At 38.7% G+C, this 24,515-nt stretch overlaps 2 pseudogenes; both read right to left on the bottom strand.

Annotated features, from left to right (window-relative positions):
• LOC104092488 (large ribosomal subunit protein eL20y-like) overlaps nt 1-24,515 on the bottom strand; it is a 174,233-nt pseudogene that overhangs the window by 27,797 nt on the left and 121,921 nt on the right.
• Nucleotides 11,996-14,349, bottom strand: LOC104090030 (uncharacterized; annotated as a pseudogene).

Below are 24,515 nucleotides of genomic sequence, written 5' to 3'. Positions count from 1 at the left end.
TGATTTGTCAAAGGGTCGATGGGAGGCCAAAAATCATAGTAAGCCCCTTTCTCATACTCTTTGATAATTTGAACGAGATGCTTTCCAAATATTTTAATAAAGTTTTCCATATGCAGGTTTGGGAAAAGATGCGGTTTTGAGGCCTTTGTCCAACGAGGAAGAAACTTTGGCCTTCGTCCCAAAGTCGGTGAAGGAAAATAAAAGGAAAAGAGCCTTCGTTCCCGAAGATCCAAAATCGAAGAAGAGGACGGCTCGTAAGCCGAACAATAATGCCATTCCTTTGACCGTGGAATCAGTTCTGCATCTAAGGGATGAAGACGAAGAATAAGAAGAATAAGAAGAAGAAGAAAACGATGGGTCCGCGGTAGCGGCCCGAACGAAGAGAACCACCGATGCCCCATCGGCAGCTAGATCGATGATGCTTCATGAGGCTCCGCCTCGAACTGAGGATATACCAGAGAAAGATTCGGGCGGAATCCCTAAATTATCGGAGATTGAAGACGCATCCCATTAGAGCCAACGAATGGGGGATATGTCTGAAAGAGCCCCTCTTGAATCCCTTCGAACCGAAGAGAATGCTCCAAGTAATTCATTTGGGGAAGCAGCAATCGAAGATTCGCCCACCTTCCCTGCTTTTTCCGCAGGGGTGATTCGGGAAGCCCAAGCTTTGGGGGCCCTCGATCTAGATAGGCCTCATGATGGAGAGGATCCCTTTCGTGACCTGTTTACCGGTATCAAGGACGTTGCTGATAATAGTGATAAATCGGATCTTTCTCACAGGGTGCCGCAGGCTTTGAATCAGGTAAGCCTTAAAATTATTTTGTCGGTACTGCCTTTATGTTTACTTTTCGTTTCTGACTTCGTTTCTTGTTTTTTTGCAGGAAGTGGCAGTTCATCGAGAAGCATGTTCTCGGTCCAAAAACGAGCTGCGTCGATACGAGGCCGACCTTCAACGGGTTACTGAGGAGAGGAACTCCCTAAAGCTTCTCTTAGGGCAAAGGGAAAAGGAAATAAAAGACCTCCGAGCTGAGTTAGCCAAGGCTTACCGAGATCAGACCGATGTGTCTGAGCAGGTAATGATACTTTAAAAAGGCTATGGGCTTGATACCGTAACGATGACTAATTTTTCGGTCTCACAGTTGCAGCAAAAAATTGAGATGATCGGGAAGCTTCGTGAGGAGGTCGACATGATAAAAGCGGAGTCTTTACAGTGGAAAGAAGGTATGGACCGCTTTGCTGCAGAGAAAGAAACTGCTCGAGCCCAGTTATCATCGGCCGAAACCCAACTTCAAAGAATGAAGGAAAAAGGCTTGGTTCAAGCAAGAAGAATAGAGGAGCTCGAGGCTCGGTTGGCCTCTGTACTTGCTAAGGCCGAATCTAATGCCGAAAAGGCAAAGATCGATGCGGATGCACTAGTGGCCGTCTATCGGGCCGATGCTGAAACTGCCCAGGTCCAAGTAAGAGAGGCAGCCGAGACCGTCGATACTTGAGTACATTGGGTCGCTGAACTTGCTGAGTGTCGATCTCAGAGGGAAACCCTCGAGGAGATCCATGCTTGTGGTTTCGACCTCGCTGAAGAGATAAAAAAGGCCAAAGAACTTGAAGCCGATGCTGAAGCCTTGGTTTCCGATGATGATGATGATGATGATGGGAGTAAGAGCGGATCCGAGAATGGGGGGGGGGGAGCCCGATAGAGAAGAGACCGCTCCTGGGGATGATCAGGAAGCTTAGTCCTTAATTTTTACGTTGTAATCAATCATGCAAACAATTTTGTATATACAAATATCCCATTTTTTGCCGACTTGCTTCTGTTTTGTTTCCTGTCTTATGAAGACTTTATTCACGCCTTATGAATGTTTTCACAAGGATTTAAACAATTTAATCAAATTTGGACTTCATAGCCTCTATAACCGAGCGAGCGCTTACTCAAACTTGAAGTGATGTAGCCCTTAGGCTTATTAGTTGAGTCAATGATTCGAACTCGAAGTAATGTAGCCCGTAGGCGTAATGGTCGAGTGAGTGCTTGCTAGAACTCAAAATAACAGTAGCCCGTAGGCTTAGTCGTCGAGTGAATGATTCGAACTCGAAGTAATGTAGCCCATAGGCATAATGGTCGAGTGAGTGTTTGCTCGAACTCGAAATAAAAGTAGACAATAGGCTTAGTCGTCGAGTGAATGATTTGAACTTGAAGTAATGTAGCCCATAGGCATAATGGTCGAGTGAGTGTTTGCTCGAACTTGAAATAAAAGTAGCCCGTAGGCTTAGTAGTCGAGTGAATGATTCGAACTCGAAGTAATGTAGCCCGTAGGCGTAATGGTCGAGTGAGTGTTTGCTCGAACTTGAAATAAAAGTAGCCCGTAGGCTTAGTAGTCGAGTGAATGATTCGAACTCAGAAGTAATGTAGCCCGTAAGCATAATAGTCGAGTGAGTGCTTGCTCGAAATCAAAATAAAATAGCCCGTAGGCTTAGTCATCGAGTAATGATTCAAACTCGAAGTAATGTACCCCGTAGGCATAATGGTAGAGTGAGTGTTTGCTCGAACTCGAAATAAAAGTAGCCCGTAGGCTTAGTCGTCGAGTGAATGATTCGAACTATAAGTAATGTAGTCCGTAGGCGTAATGGTCGAGTGAGTGTTTGCTCGAACTCAAAATAAAAGTAGCCCGTAGGCTTAGTAGTCGAGTGAATGATTTGAACTCGAAGTAATGTAGCCCGTAGGCATAATGGTCGAGTGAGTGTTTGCTTGAACTCAAAATAAAAGTAGCCCGTAGGCTTAGTAGTCGAGTGAATGATTCGAACTTGAAGTAATGTAGCCCGTAGGCGTAATGGTCGAGTGAGTTCTTGCTCGAACTTGAAATAAAAGTATCTCGTAGGCTTAGTCGTCGAGTGAATGATTTGAACTCGAAGTAATGTATCCCGTAGGCGTAATGGTCGAGTGAGTGTTTGCTCTATCTCGAAATAAAAGTAGCCCGTAGGCTTAGTCGTCGAGTGAATGATTCGAACTCGAAGTAATGTAGCCCGTAGGCATAATGGTCGAGTGAGTGTTTGCTCGAACTCGAAATAAAAGTAGACAGTAGGCTTAGTCGTCGAGTGAATGATTCGAGCTTGAAGTAATGCAGCCCGTAGGCGTAATGGTCGAGTGAGTGTGTACTCGAACTCGAAATAAAAGTAGCCCATAGGCTTAGTCGTCGATTTTATCTTAACTCTGTTTGCATAATAAATCTCCAAATAGAGAAATTTTTCTTGGATATAAGATATCGATAAAGAGGAGAACTGTCTTTGCAAGTCATTATACATGTGTTCATGTTTCGCGTCTGGGTTCGGGCCAACTACATGAGCATGGTTCGTTTTAACCATTTGGCTCTTACAACTTTTCCTATTGGAACCTTGTTGTTGCGAAATAACTTTGTTGCATCAGAACTTGATATATTTGAGGGCTAATGCCCCCCCCCCCAGTATTTCGAGGTCAATTCTAAAGAGGCCTTGGATACTGTTGTAAGTGCATCACGATCATTGGTTGCCTCATTAAAAATCTTGCCGAAAAACCCATTTTGGATAAAACCGGTCTAAGGGAAAAAGAGTGCAACACGTGCTTTCAGACCTAGGGCTTCGTATTGAAGGATCCATCTTAGCTCCTGATCGGACTTCTGCAAGGGTTATTTTTGAAATGTAAATGAATATGGGAGGGTCGTACCTTAGCAGTAGTATCGTTTTAGATGTGACACATTCCAATTGCTTGATAGTTCTTTTCCGTTTATAATGTCGAGCTTGTATGACCCCTTTCCGCCGTTCTTGAGAACCTGATATGGTCCTTCCCAGTTCTATCCTAGCTTTCCTTCGTTTAGGTTCCGGGTATTGAGGGTGACTTTTCTTAGCACTAAGTCCCCGGGCTTGAAATGGTGGAGCTTGGTTCTTCGATTATAGTATCTTTCGATTCGTTGCTTTTGGGCGGCGAATTGGACGAGAGCAGTTTCTCGTTTTTCGTCCGATAATTCGAGGCTAGTGTTCATAGCCTCGTTATTTTGTAGTTCTGTTGTGTATCAAAATCTGGCACTGGGTTCACCAACTTCGACGGGTATCATGGCTTCGGACCCATATACTAAGAAGAACGGGGTTGCCCCCGTACTAAATTTTGACGTTGTTCGATATGACCAAAGGACTTCGGGTAGGATTTCTCTCCATTTTCCTTTAGCGTCGTTCAACCTCTTCTTTAGGTTTTGAATGATAGTTTTGTTCGTTGATTTGGCATGTCCGTTCCCACTGGGGTGATACGGTGTTGATAATATCCTTCTTATTTTGTGATCTTCGAAGAATTTCATCACTTTGCTACCAACAAATTGTTTCCCATTGTCACACACTATTTCGGCGGGTATCCCGAATCGACATACGATATGATCCCAGATAAAGTCTATAACCTCTCTCTCTTACTTTTATCGAATGCCTGTGCTTCAACCCATTTAGAGAAATAGTCAGTCATAAATAAAATGAATTTAGCTTTACCTGGGGTCGATGGCAGAGTGCCGACCATATCCATTCCTCATTTCATGAATGGACATGGGGATAAGACTGAGTGAAGTTGCTCCCTGGGTTGATGGATTATTGGTGCAAACCTTTGATATTTGTCACATTTTCGAACAAATTCCTTCGCATCTTTGCCCATATCGATCCAATAATACCCTGCCCTGATTATTTTTCGGACTAGTGGATCTGCACCGGAGTGATTCCCACAAGTGCCCTCGTGCACCTCACGTAGGATGTAATCTGTATCTCCTGGACCTAAGCATACTGCCAATGGTCCATCGAATGTCCTTCGGTATAGAGTTCCATCTGAAGCCAACGTGAATCGAGCAGCTTTAGTCCGTAGGGCCCTTGAATCTTTAGGGTCCGATGGGAGCTTTCCATTCTTTAAGTATTCAATATACTTATTTCTCCAATCCCGGGTTAAGCTGGTAGAATTTATCTCGGCATGACCTTTTTCGATCACGGATCTCGAGAGTTGAACGACAGTCCCCGAGCTCAAGTCACCTTTCTCGACCGATGAACCCAAATTCGCAAGTGCATCAGCCTCACTATTTTGCTCTCGTGTAACATGCTGTAAGGTCCATTGTTTGAAATGGTGCAAAGTGACATGTAATTTGTCCAAATACCTTTGCATTCTATCTTCTCGAACTTCGAAGGTTTTGTTTACTTGACTTACCACCAGTAAAGAGTCACATTTATCTTCAATGACTTCTGCTCCCAAGTTTTTAGCTAGCTCAAGACCTGCAATCATGGCCTCATACTCGGCCTCGTTGTTAGTCAACCTGGTAGTTTTAATAGATTGCCTAATAGTGTTACCCGTGGGTGGCTTTAAAACTATGCCTAGCCCGGACCCCTTCACGTTCGAAGCCCCGTTCGTAAAAAGGGTCCATACCCTCGTTGACGTACCCGATTTCAACAAGAGTTCTTTTTCGATTTCGGGTACGAGTGTTGGCGTGAAATCGGCCACAAAGTCTGCTAAAATTTGAGACTTGATGGTCGTGCGGGGTTAATATTCGATATAGTACCCACTGAGTTCGACGGCCCATTTGGCCAATCGGCCTGATAGTTTGGGCTTATGCAAAATATTACGAAGCGGGTAAGTGGTTAATACGCATATGGGGTGACATTGAAAGTACGGTCTTAACTTTCTAGAGGCACTTATCAGTGCAAGTGCCAATTTTACTAGGTGCGGATATCTAGTTTCTGCTTCACCCAAGGTCCGGCTTATATAATAAATGGAAAATTGCGTACCTTGCTCGTCTCGAACTAGGACACCGCTTACTGCGATTTCCGATACCGCCAAGTACAAGCAAAGTTTTTCGTCTGTTTTTGGAGTGTGAAGTAGTGGTGGGCTCGATAGATATCGTTTTAGTTTCTCTAATGCCTGTTGGCATTCCGGGGTCTAAGAGAAATCGTTCTTCTTTTGAGTAGAGAGAAAAATTTGTGACTTCGATCTGATGATCTCGAAATGAATCAGCCTAAAGCTGCAATCCATCCCGTTATCCTTTGTACAACTTTCACGCTGTCCACGATGGTGATGTCTTCAATGGCCTTGATTTTGTCGGGGTTAATCTCGATTCCCCGATTTGACACAATGAAGCCGAGGAACTTGCCCGAACCGACCCCGAAAGCATATTTTTCGGGGTTGATCTTCATGTTGTATTTCCTCACAATCTCGAACGTTTCCTGCAAATGGGTCAAATGGTCCTCTGCGCGCAGGGACTTAACTAGCATGTCATCAATATAAAACTTCCATTAATTTACCTATTTGTTCTTCGAACATTTTATTTACTAGGTGTTGGTAAGTAGCCCCTGCATTTTTTAGCCTGAAAGGCATCACATTATAACAATATGTTCCATATTTGGTGACAAATGAAGTTTTTTTCTGGTCCTCCGAGTTCATCTGGATTTGATTATACCCGAAATAGGCATCGAGAAAAGTGAGGATCTCGTGGCCGGCCGTGGCATCGATCATGCAATCGATGTTGGATAGCGGAAAGGAATCTTTGGGGCATGCTTTGTTCAAATCCTTATATTCCACGCACATTCTAAGTTTGTTCCCCTTTTTAGGCACTACAACTACATTGGCTAACCATTCGGGATATTTCACCTCTCGAATGGACCCTATCTTGAGAAGTTTGGTTACCTCGTCCTTTATGAATGCGTGCTTTTCCTCGGACTGGGGTCTTCTCTTTTGCTTCACCGGTGTGAACCTATGGTCCAAGCTTAGCCGATGAGTAGTTATGTCCGGTGGGATCCCTATTATATCTAAATGGGACCAGGCAAAACAATCAATGTTATCGATAAGAAATTGAATATGTTTCTCCTTGAGTTCGGGGCTCAACCCCGTTCCTAGGTATACCTTCCGTTCGGGCCATTGCTCGATTAGTGTGACTTGCTCCAGTTCCTCAATCATTGATTTGGTGGTGTCGGAGTCATCGGGAATCACGAAGGATCGATGGATCCTTTGATCGTCAACTTCTTCGATCTTTTGGTTATCTAGTTGGGTCAAATCTGATGTCTGTGATTGCTATTTGGTATCTCGTTCCCCTTCCGAGCCTGATCCCTTTACTGGCGAAAGTGAGGATATTGGTTTCGCTTCCTCGACGGCGAATATTTCTCTTGCGGCTGGTTATTCTCCGTATATTGTTTTGACCCCTCTCAATGTTGGGAATTTGAGGATCGGGTGTAGGGTCGAAGGTACAACTCTCATGTTGTGGATCCATGGCCTCCCGAAAAGGGCGTTGTATCTCATGTCGCCTTTGATCACTTGGAACTTCGTTTCTTGGATGGTTCCGGCCACGTTTATTGGTAGAATTATCTCGTCTTTGGTGGTTTCACATGCCATATTGAATCTGTGTAGAACCAGGGTTGCGAGTACGATCTGGTCCTGCAGGCCGAGCTGTTCTACGACCTTCAATCTGATGATGTTGGTAGAGCTACCTGGATCAATCAACACACGCTTAACTTTAGTTTTATTCATGAGTACGAATATTACCAGTGCATCGTTATGAGGTTGTATGATTCCTTCTGCATCTTCATCATTGAAGGACAAAGTTCCTATAGGTGTGTAATCTTGAGTTCGAGATCGCTTTTCTCTCACAATTGATGTCTTAGTGCGTTTAAGCACTGGTCCCTGGGGGATATTGGCGCCGCCGATGATCATGTGAATGACGTGTTGTGGTTCTTCTTGTTCATTTTTCTTGCTGAAATCCCTATTTTTAAAATGGTTCTTCGCCCTATCGATCAAAAATTCTCGAAGGTGCCCTTTGTTGAATAACCGGGCTACTTCCTCTCTTAGTTTCCTGCAATCTTCCGTTCTGTGGCCATGGGTGCCATGATATTCGCACATTTGATTGGGATTCCTCTGAGCAGGATCGGTATGCATGGGTCGAGGCTAGTATCTTTGATGTGTCCGATAGCCGAAACGATGGCAGATGCATCAATGCTGAAGTTATATTCCGATAGTCGAGGTGCTTCCTTAGATCCGGTAGGCCTATCAAACCTACTTATGTTCATCAGCCCCCGGGACCCTTGACCTCGATCACTTCTTTTGTTATTTTGCCCAAGGTTATGTCTCGATTCACTGACTTTGTGGCTTCCGTTTTACGGTTGGTATCGATCCTCGATCAGACCTCATTCTCGATTAGTATCCCTTCGAACAGCGGGTTCAGACCCCAATTGATCATCTTCCCTAATTTTTGACTGGTACTGATTGTGCACGTCGGCCCACGTGATGGATGGGTATTTGATCAGGTTATGCTTTAATCACCGTGAAGCCGTCGAACTTCGTTCGTTCAAACCTTGAGTGAAAGCCTGAACAGCCCAATCGTCTGTGGCTGGTAGAAAGTCCATTCGTTCCATTTGAAAACGAGATACGAACTCCCTCAACATCTCGTTATCCTTATGTCTTACCTTGAAGAGGTCCGATTTCCTTGATGTTACTTTTATGGCGCCGGTATGTGCTTTCACAAAAGAATCTGCTAACATGGCGAATGAGTCGATGGAATTTGGTGGTAGGTTGTGATACCAAATCATTGCCCCCTTCGAGAGGGTCTCTCCGAATATTTTCAACAACACAGATTCGATTTCATCGTCTTCTAAATCATTGCCCTTGATGGCACATGTGTAAGAAGTGACGTGCTCGTTGGGATCGGTCGTTCTATTATATTGGGGAATTTCGGGCATACAGAATATTTTGGGGATTGGTTTCGGAGCTGCACTCGAGGGAAAAGGTTTTTGCACGAATTTGTTTGAATCTAACCCTTTTATTATTGGTGGATCTCCCGGGATCTAATCGACCATAGAGTTATAAGTTTCTACTTTTTTATGGTTGGCTTCGACTCGCTTTGCGAGTTCCTCGAGCAATTTAGCAATTTCAAGAGTAGTCCCCGATTCTTGCTCATTTGACTTCACTATGGATGGCCCCGTTCTGTGGGTAATTTCTCAAGGTGGATTGGGCTCCGACCTGCTTTGTAGCTGGGTTTGGCTCTGCAACTGAGCTATTGCTTCCTGTTGGGCATGCAACATTTCGAAAATCATACGCAAGCTAACGCTATTTTTCTCGACGTTATGGGTATCTCGAGCTGTAGACCGAGTACCGCCATGGATGCTATTATCGGGTTTAACATGTAATGTTCGCCTCAATGGCTACATGAGAATTAATATCTATTGGCGCTCCAATGGCATTTACAAGTGGTCTTTCAGTACTGGGTGTCAAGTTGTTGTTTTCGTCTTGAAGGCCGGCTCCGTTGTCGATTGGTGAAACCATTTGATTGGTTGTTAGTCGTAGCTAATCCGAAATTCAAGATATTTTCGGAAATAAGCGCAAAACACAATGGCGTGTTTTTTCAGATTCGTATCAAATAACCACTGTTATCCTTAGCCCCACGGTGGGCGCCAAACTGTTTACCCGAAAATCGAATAGAGTTGAATTTATACGTAGTTCAAATGATATGTGATATAGCTTAATACAAGTCGTAAGGATAACATGAAATATCAAATATGGACTGCAGAGAATGTAAAATAAACAAATTTATAAAGAAGACGATTTTAGGACTAAGCAAGATGGAGTAGTTTTTTTAGACTTAGAAGAGTAACTCTTGAATATAAGAGGATATGGTGCTTGAATTACAATGTGAGCTCTATCTGAAAACTGCCCCCATACAGAAATGATAACCCTCCCTCTTTATAGTAGAGGGATCTTACTTTAAATATAATTTAAAATACTCAGTGGAAAGTCCATGATAAATCAGTTTTTTCACAATTCCTGCCAATATTCTCTCCTCTAGTGGGATTGCAACGGCTTTTGTTTGTGAGCTCAATCTTGACTCGAGCTCTCGATCTTGGCTTGAGCTCGATCCAGACTCGAGCTCTCGATCTTGGCTTAAGCTCGATTCTGACTCGGACCCTTGAATTGATTCGGAGTCAATGTTGGTCGGTCTCTGGATCATAAGCTTGATAGCTTTACTTTGCATCATAGTTCGATTTGGATTCGAGCTTGATAATGATATCGAACTCGACATTGATTGGCCCCTCAGGTTCGAAGCTTGTTTGTACCATCTTCGGTACCCATCTCGAAGTCTCACTTCGATCGCTTATCTGTCGAACTCGATTAGACGTACGAAGGCCGGAACCTATTTCGACCGTATACAAATTTCTTACTCCCCATTAGAGAAGCTAGCTACAAAAGAGAAGCTCCGTTTATGTTGCTACATAAGTGACTTAGAAAAAGATAGAAGGGGAACGTTCAAACTTCCTAGGGGCGTTTCCTTGTTATGAAATCAATCTATCTAAGCAAAATCAACTTATTTACACATTAAAATTTCGTACTACTGCTCCTTGTCCCATTTCTAAGAGTTAAAAGAACTATTTCTCTAAATTGTCTTGATAGCAGAGTTGACTATGCATATCTCATATATGCAAATCAACCCAATTTTCATGACCCAACCAAAAAAACCTTGAGTCATCAACAAGAAGAACCCGAGTCAAGTAATCAGCCGTGTTTTATAATCCCTATGTCATCTGCCCATAGAGAAAGCAATGCTAAATCTTAATAATAGTAAACTGTTCTTTATCCGAAAAGAAAAGATAATAATAAGTATTTATAAATATTACGAACATTATCCATAAAGAAAGGAAAATTGTACGAAAAGCACTCCATATTATCTTCGAGCTAGGTAGCCTTAGGTAGGAACGGTCGTGGAACCAGAACTGCGAAATACCAAAATAGAGAATAGAAAGGATGGAAAGAAATCAAAGGAAAGGTGTATGGTCTTAAGATATGGAAAATATGGACAGGAAGAAGTAAAACATCAAATTTCTTCCGCCGATCAACTTTCTAGTAGGCATATGCAGCACATTAGAGAAAAATAGTGCATGAACTTGTTGGAATGAATTTAAATACTTCTTACGTAAGGGGCCCCACCTGCTAGCTGGTTATAGACGATTTATGTATTGGTTCATGGTCTATATTTTTTTTTCTTCCATACACATCCTTTTAAAGTCCAGCATGCTACTAGAAAAAAGTGTTCAGTACTTTTTTCCTGCCGCAAGTGGATCAGAATAGTAGAAAAACTATGGCTTGTTTGTAAGTCTCCGATTTTTCACATTCAACATACATTACACTATCTAAAGAGGGCAATAAGCTCAATTCCAACTGCAGGTTTAGTTGGGGTGGTGATTCCACCAGAGCCATAACCATTTTTAGGTAACCAAAAGGATTTGAAACCTTCTGGGATATTGTTGAATCTCTTATTTTTTATTTAATACTAACTGGATTTAGGTACTCGTGTAGCATTAGTTTCTTTCACGATGTATTGATCTCCATTCAAATAATTGTAAATGCCTACACATAAAAAATCATAAGGAAAGAAAATGACGTCAAGAAGAATGGGGGAGAAACACGCAATTTGAAGGAAAAAAAAATCAGAAAAATGGAAAAAATAAATTCCATGGGAAGCAGAGGCGGACCCAGGATTTGAGTATGACGGGGACACCATTGTTATTAGAATGAATTACCCAAAGCCAATAAACGAATACATATAAACTCTATGGTAGACCAGTAAATAAGCAGCACAATCCACTATATAATATAAACTTGCTAAGCAAAAAACTAAAATAAAGTAAGAAGAGCTTACACTTTGATTTCATCAGACTCCCCCATTGACCCGCGAACACAAACTTCGATTTCATCTGACTCCCCAATTGATCTGCGAAAACAAATTATAAAATAAGCATTCAAAGAAAATAAACAACTTCCTGCACATCCTTGCGCACACATGGACTAAACTGGAATAAACTTTAAAATATAAAACAAGCTTAGTGACCTTAATAGCAATTCCTCACATACTAATAGTAATATCTACTGTTGTCCAAAAAAGAGAACTAAAGAAGGCACAATTTACATCAAAATACAAACTTCAATGTTATAGAATATCTTTAACTGATACTAATATAACAAAAGTACATCATCCACTTATACTTGAACTCGATGCATTTTCATACTCTGAAAGCGGTCAATAATAGCATCATTGCTTACATTTGTAAATACTTCTTTTTTAAAGTAACAAACTAAACAATCACTTAAAAATGCATCACCAATACTATTACGCAATTCATCTTTGATGTACTTCATGGATGAGAATGCTTTTTCTACCGTTGCAGTCGCGACAGGTAAAATTAGAGTCAACTTCACAAGTAAATAAACAAGTGAATATTTCTCCACAAGATTTTCCTCAACCAACGCTTTTGCCAAATCACCAATTCCTTTCAAATCCGAGAATCTAGGGTCACCATGTTGCATGTGCAATATGAAAGTGTCAAGTTGGTGACTAAGATCTCGAAGCTTCAATTCGCCAAACTCATCTGGATAATACTTGGCCAATATCATTATTCTTTCTTTATCAAAATTAGCAAACGAATTAGCCGGATTCAAGCTAGCCATACCAAGAAGCAAGTTACCACTAACAACATCAAAACGACTGTTAAGCTCCTGAAGTTGCAAATCAATCACCGTATAAAAAAGGTTAACACGTAAGTGATGTGAATAAGTAACACTAGAAGGCCTAAGCTTCGACTTTCCAGGAATATAGAATTCTTCCATATTGGGCACCAAAATGTCATGCTTAGTACAAAATAAATAGACTTCATCCATTAATGATTCCCATCCTTCATCTCTTATTTGTTGCAACCTTTTCTTTGTAAGGTCAAGAAATATCATGGTATTGATAATATCTTGCTCTTTCTTCTGTAAAGCTTTACTCAGATCGTTCGACATCAACAATACCTTCAACATCAAGTGAAGCATGAACACAAATTCAAATGAATTGATTTTACTCAAAAAAGCTTCTGCTTGCAATCTATCATTAGCCTTTTGACCTTCATATTCAATCACCCCTAGCACATGAACAATAGATGCAAATAAAATAACAAAGTTATATAATATTTTACAATGTGATCCCCAACGAGTGTCACCTAGCCTTTGAAGCCCTTGCTCTTGATTTAATCCTTTCTCACTTTGAACTTCACCACTCTCTAGCAATTTCTCCAATAATTCGGCATGATGATCCCGAAGTTGATCTCTACGTTTAAAGGATGCTCCAATCACATTCAACACATTAGCAACTATAACAAAGAAAGTTTCCACTTCCTTATGTTTTTTAGCAACCGCTACAAGCGTCAACTGTAATTGATGAGCAAAACAATGAATGCAATATGCCGAAGGAGTTTCTTGCAAAATTAAAGCTTTAAGACCATTCATTTTTCCTTGCATATTACTAGCTCCATCATAGCCTTGTCCACGTATTTTGGATGGACTTAATGAGTGTTTCATAAGCAAAGAGAGTATTGCTTCCTTCAACGACTTTGCAGAGGTATTATGAACACGAATAAGACCAATAAATGGCTCGTTCACTTGGCCTTTTTGTCAACAAACCGCAAAGTAAGGGCCATTTGTTCATGGTGTGAAGTATCCTTGGACTCATCAACTAATATCCCGAAATAATCCCTATCCAAATCACTGATTATAACTTTCACGATTTCTTGTGCACAAGCACTCACAATGTCCTTTTAAATTTTTGGCGTAGTCATCATATCATTTTTCGGAGCATGTTTCAATATGACTCTATCTACTTCAGGGAGCCTCTTTGCAAGCCATTCCAAAAGCCCTAGAAAAAGGCCTTTGTTTTTTGAAGAATCACTTTCATCATGACTTCGAAAAGACAATCCAAAATACAAGAGAAACCTTACAACATCGATTGATGCATTTAAACGAATTCGGTGCTCATTTCTTTGTTTCTCAGATTGCTTATCAAAAGCAACTTGAATTGATTAGGATTGATTTGATAAGTCTAGCATCTTGTTGAAACACTTGTGGTGGAGGCTATTTACTTGACCAACATATAAAGCAAGTCTTTCCGAAACTTTATTCCAAGCCTTAAAGCCCGTTTTCGTGAAAGAGTCACCCGTGCTTTCATGAACATAATCATTTTTGAATAAATAACAACATAAATAAAATGCAGCATCTTTCTTCACACTATACTCCAACCATCTAGAATACGAACCTTTAAACCAACCCGGACTAAATTGGCGCATTTTATTCCCAAATGAAGGTGCAGGAAATTTATGATCAACTGGTTGGCAAGGTCCATTTTGAATGTAGTGTCTTCTTATTTCATCCCGTATTCTAAGACTATATTTATCAATAGGAACTCTCTCTCCAGGGTCGGAATTGAGTAATTTCTCATCAAACTCATCTATAAGATGAGAGAAATTGTTTCTAAGATTAGAACTTAGTTGAGAAGAATTAAACTTCGTCAAAAAGACGTCCATCTCAATTCACAAGAACAATAACTTCCTACAAAAAATGAGTTCAATAAATTTAAGAGTCTATCAAGAATACTAACAAACACAATATCAATAAAGAAATCGCACCCCTTAATTTGCTTCTTTTTGTATAGCAAGAATGATAAACTTAAACTCTACAAGAATCAAAATATAGAACTTGTGGGTAAAAGAAAATTGAAAACTTACTGAATACTAATGCTACAACTCTACAAAAATCTGACAAATTTTTAACAGAAAGAGAAGCCAGTCTTAAAGTTTAACAACAAAAGTAAGAGACCATTAAATTTCAGAGAAACTCAACCTAAACAAAATTATTTGGATAATAGATTTGGGGTTTACCAAGAATGCCTTGGGGATTCTTGAACCAAAAATTTTAAATCTAAATAAAATCATAAAATCCATCCCCAATTCTCCATGCTCTTACAATTTATAAATAAAAATTAAGTTTCAAAGTAAGAGAAGCACTAACCAGAGATTCGATACCCGTTACTTTTTCAAAGAAATGAGAGGAATTGAGATTGAGGAGGAATGGTTCTCTATTTTGGAGTGAGGAGTGATGGCTAAGGACTGAGTTTGACGGAGGGGAGCTTCTGCGTTTGATCGAGGAAGAACTGAAGAAAGGTTTAGGGATTTAATGTTTTTGGGGCTTTTGATTGGTGTAGGATTTTGTAGAAGAATTAAATAATAAAATTGACTATTATGTATAACTATTAAAATATAATTAAATTGAGAAAAGGTATAATAAAAAATTATAAATTAGTCAAATGTTGACTAGTGATTAATAAATAGTACTATTGTACTAGTATATAATTGATTATTCCAGTTATAAAAAGTGAAAGAAACTAAATATAAGTATTTGTAGAAAAGGGGTTTCGAACCCCCATAGCAAAAGAAACAGAACTAACGCGCAGAGGCGGACCATTGCTCCAAGCAAAATTTCATTTATAATGGGCCAACAAAAATATTTAAGGGGTCCCCAAAGTATACACAACTATATATACAATATATATACAGGGTTTTTATCGAGGTTAACGAATTCACGTGACCTCTCAAGGCCTAGTATAGGTCCACCTCAGATGGGAAGGGAAACATAGAGAGAACCGAAGGAGAATAAAAGGCGGCGGAGGGATATTTTAAAGCTACCCATGAAGATGACATTGGTGAAGACAGCGGGAGAAGGCAAATAGAGCAAAGAAGAAGAATTAAAAGTGAAAATCAAAGGCATGCAACATGACTATAACCACATACCAAACAGAACAACAAGGATTAAATAAAATATCAAAGAGAAAATCAACAGTAAGAGACTTCAAAATCAAAAAGACAAAACAAAAAATATAGTATGGGCTAGGGCTGTTGAAAATCGAACCGAAACCGTTAACCGAATCGAACCGATGGCTTATTGGCTTATTGGTATCGGATTATCGGGGTAACAGATGGTGAACGAATTGAGATTTTATAATTAATGGCTTAATGGTTTGGGGGCGGATTACTCAATTTTCTTATCGAGTAAACCGTTAACTCGTTAAGAATTTGTATATTTACACTTTTACCTATATGTATATAAAGTACTATTGAAACCCTAAATGGCTAAATCCCTAATTTCTATTTTCTAATTCTGAATTGTCTGCAGCCACCCGAGGCAGAGAAGTTGTTATTCTCGTCTCTCTCTTGAACTGAGAACTGAGAAGTTGAAAATCGAAATCTGAATAATTGATACGTGTATGTCTGTATGAGTAGTCTTGATGGTATTAAAAATTTGGTTAATTCGTGTATGACAGTATGAATAGTCTTGAAGACTCTTCAATTCAAAAATACTGTTTGGTTAGATCTTAGATGATATTAAAAATTTGGTGTTGATTTAAAATTGTTTGGTATTGATTGAATGATTGTTCAAAAAATTTCTATTTGGTTTAACTGATAAGTCGCCCGATAATTGGTAATCTGATACCAATCTGCCCGTTGTCTTATTGAATGGCTAGCAGATTACTATATTTATAATCCGATAACCGTTAAGCCAAACCGTTAAGCGTAATTATCTACTCGATCCGCCCGATAAGCAACCCTAGTGTGGGCTAACCTCATCGGAAAGTGATCCGACTATGAGCCTGTTTAGATTAGCTGATTTGAAGTAGCCGATAAGCATTATGTGTTGGAAAGTACTTTTAAGTGCTGAAATTGATTTAGTAAATAAGCAGTTACATGTTTGGATACAAGTGCTGAAATTGATAATAAGCTGCTGCAGTATTTGATAAAAAAGTGACGATAAGCTTTTTTTTGTTAAAATGGCTTAAATAACCTTAGAATTGTTTACACTTATAAGGGCTTAATTTCTTCAACGTTTTAGATTCTAGATCGATTCAAATAAAAAATATTTTATTTGTCATTGTATTTTAAATACAACTGTGCTAAGATAAAATAATTTTTATGATAAATATAGTTTATTTTATGATAATCATATAATCATAAGTTATAATAATTAATAAATTGACAAAAGTTTCTTAGTAAAAAATAAACCTAAATAGGACAAAATATTTGAAGAGAAACAAACATTGTCTTCATCACCACAATACTTAGAAAGCAATACACCAAAAAATTGATATGTCATCATTTATTACATATAGTTCAAAGATGAATACACAATTACATTAATAAAATATGCAAAGGAATAGAGGATTTGCTTATCTTAAATAGTCAATGAGAATTGCAGACTTGAAGAGGCGGGGGGATTAGGGAAGGGATTAGGTTGAAAAAAAATACTTGAGGCAGTGATTATCGATGTAGGAGTTTTGTTCTAAAAGGAATATTTTAAGGATAAAATAATAAAAATCTTGGTCAAACTTAAAGTGCTTATAAGCTAAAAATTCATAAGCTGAGGGTGACCAGCTTATGGTTTTTGGCTTATTTTTGACTTATAAGCATTTGACTTGTAACCACTTTTAACTTTACCAAACGCGTAGATAAACCGGAAAGTGTTTATAAGCTAGTTTAACTTACTTATAAGCTTAGCCAAACAACCTCCGTGTAGAGTAAAGAAGAGAGAAAATATTCAAGTGAGAGAAAGGGACAGAAACAGAAACACAAATAAAAGAACGGGAAATAGAAGAAAATATTCCCAGATGTCTACACAAATACAATGGCTGCTAAGACGTGTCAGCAAAATGAAGAAATGAAGGGCTAAAATGGAAGACAAAAATGCCAAATGCCCATAAAAACTATTATAATATCTAAGTTATCCTTGTACGTACCCTTGTTCGTACACTTAACTCTCATTTCTATATATTAGTAATTTGCTAAAATGAAAATAAGAACCAAAAGCTTGGCCCTAATACTATTCTCTTTATCCCATTATAGATAACATTATTACCATTTGAGTATCAAAAAATATTTACCCTTAAAATTGGATAACAATTAAACTTATAATGTGGATTTAAAAATATATGATTTCACTTAATACCAATTGATAAATATGAAGATTAATGATAGAATTATACAATAAAGTAAAGCAAACCAGTGTTACAATGAAACTCAGTCCTTGAGTTTGGACACCCTTGAACTGGTTGATACAAGAATTATGAAAGTATAACAAGCTGAATAACAATGGTGAGAACAATAAAGAGAATTATATTGCTTTTTTTGTCTGTCAAAACGTGTCCTACAAATGATTAGAACTCCCTTTATATTATAGAGGGGTTCCACTTATGGTACAATTCTAATTACAGAAAGAAACCCCATGATTAGCTAATTAACCGTTTCTGATTCGATCCGTTCCGAGATTCACGCCTTGATCCTCGACCAGTTACCGAAATTTACGCCATGATCCTTGGTCAACCACAAATATCTTGCCTTTCTGTTTTTATGCTATCTTTGATCTTGCTCGATGTCTGTCTCATTTGGCTTCGATCGCTACTAGCTTCGATCTCGACAGGTACCTCGGTTCTGAGCTCGGTATCTTATCCTCGTGATATGGCCTATTCCGTTACGAGACCGTCTTTCGATGCAACCTCTCGATTTTAGGTCAAACAGTAAAATTGGGTAGGCCTGGTTTTACCCGTATACAAAAAGCTTTTTGATTAATAATGATTTTGTATAGGCTTCTGCGATCATGGTTTTCTTGGACACTTTTTGCACTTTTTAGTATTTTACAAATAAGTATTCCCTCTATTGCAAAAACAAGAGTCGGGTTTAAAGAAGAAGGTTAACAAGTGAGTTTATTTATCGATTTCTTGCATATCCAAAAGGTACACAGAAATACTATGAATCACAAATGTTTTAATTAAAGATATTATACTCTCCATTTCATTTTATACGGTAGTGTTTGACTAGACACACAGTTTGAGAAAGAAAAGAAGACTTTTGAAATATATCAAAAACCTAGAATAGACAAAAAAAAAAGTGCCAAATAAAATATCACGACGTAAATCCCATTGGTCGATCCAAACTAATTACTTTTTGTATCCTTAATAAAATAGATGTCCCACGTGTCTCACTCATGAAACTTTCCTTATCGGTAGTTTACGTTCGTCACACCTCCTTTTGCGGGATGATATTATCGGAAATAGTTTCTCTATCCTTCCAGGGGTAGGGGTAAGGCTGCGTATATCTTACCCTCCCCACACCCCACTTATAAAAAATTACTAGGTTTGTTGTTTGTTGTTGTAAAGTGATATTATTTTAAAAGAGGATTATTTATTATTTTGGGAGTCGCTACTCGGAATTGAGTTTTGGTGTTGCGAGTCACCTTCTATCGAATCTCTAGTTAATGAAAATCGGGTAAGAAATTCTATTGACCGAGAAGGTGTGAAGCACTCTCCAAATACCATGGTTCTAGCATGGTCACTTACTTAACTGTATTTGGCCTTAAATCAATTTTTAAATAAACTTGTGTTTGTTGGGAGCGTGTTTTGCCTATAGTCCGCTCATTATAACTTGATTATTAGAACTTATTTGAAAATGTTTTAAGCAAGTCATGCGAACGGGTCCTCGTTTTTTATGAACGTGTACATAAACAAGATAAAATAATAATAATAATTATTATTATTATTATTTTGGGTCAAGTCACGTGAAAGCGTCCTTACCACTTTTATTAAATGTTATGACTAACGTCACGTGACGTGTACACCATCAAAAATGATATTTGATTATATTATGCTTAAAGATTCACTAACGCTTTGGAATTGACGGTATTTAATTTTTGGAAGACAGTATTTATAGATAAAAGATGAGCAGCTTGTAGCTTTATTGCTTAGGCCTGGAGAATAAAAGTCACTTGGCCCAAAATCTAACTTGACAGTATATACTCAAACTTAAATATTCATGGCCCAGTAGACTAAGGTTCTACCCCTCAGTTTTATTTTTTTTGTGAATATATTTTCTTTTTAGTCCGTTCCAAAATGAATAACCATTTTTCATATTTAGAAACAATGTACCTTTATGCAATGATTTATAGTCACACAAAATAAATGTGCCTCATTTTACATCACAAGTTCAAAAGTCTTGTGCCTTTTCTTAAACTCTGTATCCAGTCAAATGGGTTCACGTAAATTAAATAATTTCACAATAAACAATTTACAAAAAAGATTATTTTGTTAGATTCAATAAGTATAAACCCATACGCAGGTTAAAAAGAAAATCATGAGACAAATACAAAATGAAACTGTCACATTAGCAAATCAAGACTTAACAGCAAAGAATTTACCATGGAACATGTTAATCAAACTACATTAAATAATAAGTCCAAACATAACTAAAAGCCAAGAGAAAGTTTGGACCTTTATGCAAAACTTCCACTAAAAGAGTCTCCAAGAACGGGTACAATTGATCAAACTAACGACAAATGAGCATAAGCGAAGAAGAACGGCAGAAGCTAGTAAATGAAGCTCCAACGAAATCCTCGACTATCGACTCTACTGTGTGTGAAAAGGGGCTGTTTTGATGCAGATTTGTAGCTGGTTTTTCAGTGCTTTAATGGTGGAAATGGTGAGCCTACATAGCTAGTTTTTGAAGCGATTCTCATGGTGTTTCAAGGCAGTTTTTGGAATGTTTCGCACCTGGTTTCTGCTGCATTTTTGGGGTGCTTTTCGGGGCTATTTAACTGGTGGTGGCTGGTTTGAGGTGGTTCTGTAGCTGGTGTTAGAGATGAATTTTGGGGCTGCTTTTCGTGAGGAAGAAGAAGAACGAGTGCGGGTCTTTTTGTGTGTTGTGCGGCGGCTATCTTTTGAGCTTTATCACCAGTGAAAATGGAGAGCATGATAGTATTATAGGTGGTTAGTTTCCTACATGGTTCATGAAGCTAAAGGAGCTGCTCGGTTATTTATCTAAATGTTGGCTTAAGCAAGCTTGTTTTGATGATTGAAAAAGGAACTCAAGCATGAACCAGGTTCATACACAGTATACATAAACACGGGCAGATTCGAGCACAAGGCATGCACGTAAAGAATATAAGCTTAAGTGGATATATTTGATATCTCCTGAACGAAAATATTGCATAAGTGATAAGGAGAAGACTCCTTACTCGAAGAGAACTCTATCCTAGATAAGGAAGGAGTTAAAAGTTGAAGATAACTAAAACTCTTCCACCAAGAAAGAGTAAAGCATTAGACTTCTAGTTATTTCCTATTCTACTAACTTTATATATTGCAGAATGTTCTCATTTTACAGGTACGCACAAACACAGAAGTTAAATGTAAGTTGAGAGCAAAATAGCAAGGCATTTTGCAAGCAATTCTTGTGTGATTCAAGTGTGCGAACCTGAAGCTACATAAACCAGATAGAAGAACTAGTTACAAATGTCTGTATTTTATTCTAGTTTCATTGTAGTAGGGCTTTTGAGTTGTACCTTTCAGCTTTATCTAGAAGCAATTGTACTAGGTACTCTGAGTGTTGAATTAAAGTTAGAGTTAACTTGAAGCCGTCGCAACAACTAGAGGCTGGTTGCCACAAAAGGGTTAGATGTAATCCTTAGGTTTACAAAGAGTTTTGTAAATGCTGTTTTTGGCTCAGTGATTTAGTAAAGTGTTAAAAACAATCCTACTCGGTAATAGGTCGTGATTTTCTCACCTTTTAAGCCAGGTGTTTTCCACGTAAAAATACTTATGTTCTTTACTTTCCGCATTTATTATTCCGCTACAGTAGTATAAGGAACACATAGAAGAACCAGGTCCTTTTATAATCTATGCACGCAAAAAATTAGACTCCACATAAATCACACCCATCTTGTGTGGTATTGAAGTACAAAACATCAATTGGTATCAGAGCAGGTTATCCTTGAAGAGGCTTACACCTTAGGAGAAGATCAACATGAGTGCACTACCTGAAAACTGGGAAGGGCAATCCACTGCTAGGCCACCACTCTTTAATGGCCAGTACTACTCTTGGTGGAAAAACAAGATGAAAGATTACATTATAAGAGAGGACTATGAGCTATGTGATATTGTCACTGATGGTCCACTGGCTACCTTGAAGAACAATGTTGAAGGAGTAGATATGCCAAAGACAAGAGCGGATTACACTGCTGAGGACTTGAAGAAGTGGGAGAAGAATACTAAAGCCAAGAAATGGCTTGTTTGTGGACTTGGTCCAGATGAGTAGAACAGAATCCAAAGCTGTGCCACTGTTAAAGAAATTTGGGACACAGTGCAAGTGGCTCACGAAGAAACATCTCAGGTGAAGAGATCGAGAGGAACTATATTGTACTCTTAGTATGAGAGCTTTGATATGAAGGAATGAGAAACCATTCAAGAAATGTACACAAGGTTCACTACACTGACAAATTAGCTAAAATCTCTTAGAAGGATTATTCCTGGAGAAGATAGAGTCAAGAAGATACTGACTAGGATTTTGCCTATCGCTTGGAAGAGAAAAATCAATGCCATCCAGGAATAAAAGAATATTGCAACTCTCCCATTGGATGAATTAATTGGAAATCTCACTGCCTATGAACTTAGGAGACAAACCATGAATATGAATGTACCTAAGAAGGAAAAGAGCTTGGCACTCGAAATCACTAAAGGTTCTGATCTGGAAGAGGATGAAATGGCTATGATCACTAAGGACATCAAGAAGTACCTGAGGAGAGGAAATGGTTCTTCAAAAAGTGAAAGATATAGCAAGTCAAATGCTCCTGAGAAGTAAACCAATGATGGTTGCTACAGGTGTGAAAAGACTGCTCACCACATCAAGAACTGTCCTTTGTGGGAAATTGAATGGAAGAAGGAAAGAGCTGAATGAAGGAACAGGAAGAAGGAACGGGTTCAACCCAAGAAAAGCAACAACGAAGGATCAACCAAGACTATGGTCGCTACTTGGGGAGAAAGCTCAGATGAAAGCTCAGATGATGATGATGAGGTTGAACGAGCACTTATGGCCATTGAAGAATCTGATGAAGAAGTTGAGGTAAGTGTCCTTCATCTCAAAGATAAGATTAAGTTTTTGTCTAAAGAAAGGTTATCTGAGTAACTACTGGAGCTAATTGATGAATCTGAGGATGTAAATGACAAAAAAGAATAACTGTCTAAAGAATGTGTGATTTTGAAGGCCAGAAGCAAAAACTTAGAACTTAGGGTTAGTGAAACTGTAAGTGAAAATAATGTGTTGAAGAACCAGGTTTATGCACTTGACTCAATTGTCCTACAGCTTAGATCTGAAAATCTAAAATTGAAACTAGGAACAAGTAAACATACAGTTGATCACACACAACTCACTTTAGATGAAAATATAAGAAAAATGAAGGATGAGTTGTACAAGAGAGATGAACAGGTAAGAATTCTAAAGGAGGATCTAATCAAGATCAAGCATGAGCTAGACAAAACCTGTAAATGGAACAGATCCTCCGATGCACTTTCATGGCTACAAGAACAGCATAGTAGCAACATAAGAGAACTTGGATTTGGGAACCGGACACCTAAGTGGGATCCCAAAAGCAAGTACCTCACACTTCCTCAGAACAAGATTTGCACACACAGTGGTAAAACAGGTCACTATAAAAGCGAATTCACTGCAAAAGAAAAGGTAAGTCAAAAGAACAAAGAATTTGTTCAAGGGAAGAAAAGGCTACCAAATTGGGCTAAAAAGAATCTGATTCATCCTTTTGACTATAGAAAGGGACCCAAACTAGTTTGGGTTCCTAAGACTAACCCTTGATTTCCTTTTGCAGGTCCAAGTGAAGGGGAGCAGCCAAATATGGTACATGGATAGTGGCTGCTCAAAGCACATAACAAGAAACAAGAACCAGTTCCTTTCACTTGAGGACCTTAAAGGAGGCAATGTCTCCTTTGGAAATGGGAAGAAAGGTGAGATCATTGGGGTTAGAAAGGTAGGTAAGACTGATTCTCACTCTATTGAGAATATCTACTTGATATATGGACTGAAGTACAGTCTAATAAGTGTATCACAAATGTGTGATAGAGGTAATATGGTAGCATTCACCTCTACAAAATGCTTTGTGATTATTCTTACCACTGACAAGATAGTTTTGCAGGTAAAAAGAGTGAACAACATATATGTTGTGGATCTGTCCACACTTTTAGATAATGAACTCACTTGTTTAAGTGTGTTGCATAATAATCCCCTCCTTTGGCACAAGAGACTTGGACATGCCAATCTAAGTAAACGCAACAAACTAGTCTCCAAGGACTTGGTGATAGGGCTGCCTAACATTAAGTTCAAGGAAGATAAAGTTTGTGAGGCTTGTGCAAGGGAGAAGCAGGTAAGATCCTCTTTCAAAATTGAGAAAGTGGTAAGCACCACTAGGACGGTGAAACGGGTCCATAAGGATCTTTGTGGACCAATGACAACATTGAGCAAAGGTGGTAAGAGATATGTTATGATGCTTGTTGATGATTACTCTAGGTTTACTTGGACATTTTTTTTAACATCTAAAGATGAAGCATTTGACATGTTCACTTCTTTTGTTAGAAAAACTCAGAAACAACTAGGTAATCAACTTGCATCAATTAGGTCTGATCATGGTACTGAATTTGAGAATGCTAAATTTTCTGAATTTTATGATGAGCATGGCATAAATCATAATGTTTTTGCTCCTAGGACTCCATAACAAAATGGAGTAGTTGAAAGAAAGAACAGGATATTGGAAGAAAGGGCTAGGACTATGCTTGTTTCTAGTAAATTGCCCCATAGTTTCTGGGTAGAAACTG

The sequence above is a fragment of the Nicotiana tomentosiformis genome, chromosome 8 (assembly GCF_000390325.3).
Source record: "Nicotiana tomentosiformis chromosome 8, ASM39032v3, whole genome shotgun sequence".
In the NCBI taxonomy this organism is placed as follows: domain Eukaryota; kingdom Viridiplantae; phylum Streptophyta; class Magnoliopsida; order Solanales; family Solanaceae; genus Nicotiana; species Nicotiana tomentosiformis.
This window is presented reverse-complemented; position numbering and strand designations above follow the sequence as displayed.